This window comes from Malurus melanocephalus, unplaced genomic scaffold, assembly GCF_030028575.1.
Source record: "Malurus melanocephalus ecotype Western Australia unplaced genomic scaffold, MMel_1.1 scaffold_10, whole genome shotgun sequence".
Taxonomy (NCBI): Eukaryota; Metazoa; Chordata; class Aves; order Passeriformes; family Maluridae; genus Malurus; species Malurus melanocephalus.
The window spans coordinates 2,660,562-2,665,466 of NW_026623242.1; positions in this window are offsets into that span (position 1 = coordinate 2,660,562).

The following is a 4,905-nucleotide window of genomic DNA, read 5'->3' on the forward strand; positions in this document are numbered from 1 at the left end:
CGCCGGCCSGGCCCCACCGTGCCCGCCTCCCCTGGGCTGGCCGGGCGCCTGCGCGATGGCTGCCCCGGGCGGGTCGGGGGAGTGCCCGCCGCGCCGCTTCCCCGCCCGGCCCTGCCTGGGGGCCATGTCGGCCGGGGCTGGGCACCCACTGTGCTCGCAGCGGTGCTGCCGCGGGTGGTGTCGCAGTGWTGTCCACATTAAAAGCCTGATCCCTTGCCCACGGCAGGGCAACGGTGCCGTGCGGCCAGCGCTGTGTCTGGGGAAGCACGGCGGGGAAGCACCCGGTGCTAATGTAGCGCTAAGCCGGGGGGAATCTCGAGTGCCTGCTTACAAANAATCACGTACCTACGCACGCAGATTTGTGTTGGTAGAAAAATGGTATTACGAGAAAGGAAAAAACTAAGTTTCCTACCCTTCTAGAGCTTCTGCGACGGCGTGCCAGTTGCCGGTCCGCCTTCGCCACCTCAGCCGACCTCGCCACCCGATCAGGAGATCCTAATCCACCTTCTTCTTCAGATCTTCCCTCGGGGGTCGCTTTTCTGACGGCCCTCCCCTTGCTAATCTCCATCCTGACTGCTTGTGACTGTATCAAATTAAAAAGGACAGAGAGGGTAATTTAAAAAAGAAGTGTACAGAAGGACGTGCCGACCAAGAACGGCCCGAGCGGTCTGTTTGCATTCCCTGTTGCCCGTGGCTGCCAACCCTCCCCTGTTCTGTCGCTGTCGCCTCTAGAGCAACAAAAGCTTCTTGAGCGAGAGCTTTGTCACCTCTGCCTCTGCAAAGCACCCTGCCAAGCATGGGAGGAATGTCAGAGCTAGACATMGTGACACAAACAGGGTTTAGATCCGGTGGGACCCTGTATCACCGCTGAGCAACAATTTTGTACTGTCGATGTGGGACAGGAGAGAGCAMCAAGCTGTGATGAAACGCTTGCGAGCCAAATAAAATTCTCTGCGATGCGAACAGCGCCGGGGAGGAACAGGAGAAAGGTGCTGCGTTGATGGTGTTTACAAGTTCACACATCTTTATTCAGGAATTTCAAGATCAAGACAATAATTTTGGTGTCATTTGCTTGCAATTGCACTTGAAACTGCTCGGTCCACCTGACAAAGTAGTTTGTTTTGTTATTACAGTGATTTATTTCGTAACGTTCAATCAGGTCTAGTTCAGTACATTTTCTAAAGCAAGGCGCAAACTTGCTACAGAATGTGAAAAGCCAGCTGGCAAAAATACAATGTTCAGAATACATGTTCCAGGTTTGYCAGAAGTCTTTCCTCTTTGATATGTATGGTAACCAGGCCAAACATAATTTCCATATGTTTTTAGGATGTTTTGAATTACCAAACTACAACAATGCTTTCATAGATGGTTTTGAGGGCTGTCTGAATTTGGAGATGGATTTGATTCTTTAGTGTAGAAACATAGTGGGAGACCGCACCATCCTGAAATGCAGATTATTATATTTCTTAACATATTTTTTTAGAGATAAAGCACAATAAATTATCTTGAAACAATGTAATTCACATTCCTCTTTATGCACTGATTGATTTAAGTTGCATTTTAGATCCTCTCCTTATAGTTAAGAGATATAAATAGCTTATGTGGGGGAAGCGCTTTGGTCAGTATATCAACCAGTGAGCTACTAGTATCTTTACCTCATGTTTTTTATCACTGCTGATGTATACCAGCCCCTTCAGGTTCAATGTATACACATTACAGTAATTCATGGCAATATGATGTAAGAATGCTGAGATGCCTAGGCCAGTAACAGTATTTCCATATGAAGATTGAATAAATAATGAAAACATAAAAATGGATCTGTGTGTAGAAAAAGTTGCTCTGAATTCACAAATTCACAGTCTGGAAAAGTAGGAAAGGATTTCTTCCAGTTTGCTGGAACATAAACTTGCAGGGACCAATATAAATGTGTATCCCTCAGTAACTGTATCATTTATTGGATCCTACTGTTTAAAGAAATAAGCATTTAAAGCGTGTGTTTAAGTATATCTATGTAGTTTTGAGTTCAAGTCACTTCACATTTCTGTAACACTTGAGAGATTGACCATCTTCCTCCTTTATTTCCTATAAAGCAAATATAAGTATTTTAATTTGCCTTGCTGATTCTTACTCCAGATTTAAATTRTCTTTTTGCTGTTCTTCAAGTTAATCAAAAGATGTGGTTTCTTTTGGCAAACCACATAAAAATTATTTTGATTTTTTAATATGTATAATTTCAAATGAGTAATTTGTGACCCATAATTTTTTTCTTTTCACACTGTTTATTTTCCTATTWGCTTCACCACATCTTGCTACATGTTCAGACCTTAATCTTTGACCTTTTCTGTCTCTTCACCCCGGCACTCTTGAGTCCTGACTTCAAGGCTTGAGCAACTTTCACTTGAACTTCAGCCTGTGAACAGCTAATTATTACGTCTAACTAAATAGGGACCTTCCTATGACCTGTTTGTCTCGCTGCTTATAAACTCSTATACCACAGACAATCCTCCATTAGAGTTGGTAACCTGAAGTCTCTTTCTTTTGGTTTAACACTGGAGGTGTCTCCTGCCAAAACTCAGAGCTTGATGTATCAGCAATCCTCCCTCCAGCCAAAGAAGGCTAGAYACAGCTTGCTGTGAAGCCTGACAACTCCACTCGATGTGTCAGCCCGAGGGAATCAAACAAGAGCAATGAAACGTGTTTTCTACCTCTAGAATCTGTAGCCTTTGGCACTCACTGGTAGAGGAGTAAAGGAGGAGCGGTAGCACAGCTGGCCTGGCTCAGGTCCCATGGTTTTACTCTTAAGAGCAAAWGTTTCTTGTGCAAACTTGTCCCAGCTTATTTTACAACTCATTTAGAAACTGCAATGGTAAAACTACTTTAATTTTAGAACTCATATCAGTCCCTTTTTCAAGTGACAAAGCTGATCCAGCAGTCATTAAAGGGCAGTGTTTTGTTGCTTACTGGGGTCTGTATTTGATGATATCCTGGCTTCATGTCCCTGAGCTTGGCAAAAGTATTAATTCTTATAATCTGAAAGCAGCCTGCCTCTCTGGTACAATTACATTCTGAAAAGCAGAAAAGCTTATATAGTTCTTCTTTATAACTGTAAAAGAGGTCATAAACATGAAATATGGATACATAGATCCGAYTCTCAACCTACCATCTACTTATTTGTGCATTGTATTCTCTTAGGGCAAAACACTGTCAAAAGTGATGGCTGCCTTTGAGAACTTCATCTTTAACCCCCAGGGCCAGGCACATACAGCAAGGGTTGCCAACCTCCATGGCAGCCCAGGGTGATCTTGGACCTTTAAAATGTCTCTAATCAGACCATTGTTGAAATCAGCATCCTTAGCCCATGATTCCTCCCTCTTTAAAGTGAAAATAATGGGATTTCTAACTCTATAGTGAGTTTGGTGTCTGCTAGTCATGAGGGTTATTTTTTTATAAAAGCACRAGTTAATTTTTAAAAATTGTGGAATTCCATTTCAGAAGCAGAACAATTATCTTGAATGTGGGTAACTGATGCAAAGTCAGCCATTGCCAGCTTAAATTCTTACATTAGAAAAAAGAAAGRAGCAGAGTATGTGCTGTTTTCAACTAATATTTGCCTGAAGAGCACAGAGAAACCACAACTGCTCACCCTTCAGCAAAGAAGTTTGCACCCAATTTGTATGTATAAACAAAAGCGATCTCTGTTTCTGTAGGAAGTATAGGGCGCTACTTTGTGATATGTGCACAGCTCCATGCACAGTCTATATGACTGTTCATACTGTAGAAATAATCTCCTTTCTGTTTTTTAAGGTGCATACGATTTGTGCTCTGCTGTAGCGGAATTGTGCAATGCTGGCATAAATAATCTGTTCTGACAACCCCTCAGGGAGTAACTCCTGTTGATAGGAAGTGTGASTGTTATCCCAGGATGATCTGATGCACTGGTAACTGCACTGTAACAATGGAACCATGAGATGGGCCTCGAGTTCTTCACGACTTTGGTGGGCAGGGTCAGCTGGGTTGGCAAGGTAATGCAGCTCAACTTCAAAAGGGAAGGCAATGAAGGTAATAGTCACTGTACAGGACCATCTGTTAGACAGACAAAATTCCCTATGTTTTARGAAAACCTTTGGTAAGAGAAGTCCTGAACTTTAAGTGAAATTTTCGTAATTTTTCTTTTCATTTCTTACTTTGCTCTACATGCCATGTGTAACAACAATCTGCTGTCACACCATTGGTGCTACATGCATACATCAGTAAGAAATCACATTTCAATGATGTTGACTCATAGCCATTTAGAAGGGAAGACTCATTAAGGGAGTGCCCATTAGCCACACTGTCCAAATAAGATTGTTCTTTATGTTTTGCAACCTGGATGTGAGCAGCTATCGCTCTTTCCTGCTGCTCTTGGCAGCGTCCTTCAATAGGTGGACAGACAGAAGTTCTGAAAATCTTGTTCTCCTGGCCTTTGTCTGCACCAAGCACACACACATCAGCTAATGAGGTGTACACATTTCTTACCTGTATTTAGGTATTGCAAGAAATCTGTTTGGCTCTCTGCCAGGTTCTGATACATGGTTCTGGCTGTTCACAAAGACAAGAGTTTCTGAATATTTTGTATAATCCTTTGGTTACCTCAGCTCAGCTTTACAGTTGGAATTATGTTAGGCAATACACAGGAACATTTTAGAGCACTGAATACTGCATCAAAAYGCTGCAGCCTTATGGCACAAACTGCTGCAGGCACGTGATTTGAATGTGCTAAAAAGTGTTACAGTTTTTATTGGTTTGAGTATATTCTATCCATTCCGTACCAGTTTCCTCCAGACAATATAAAGCCAGTAAAAATAACAAACTCTGTACTCCAGATAATTCACCAGATGTGCCATCATCCTCCTGCCTGATAGGTGA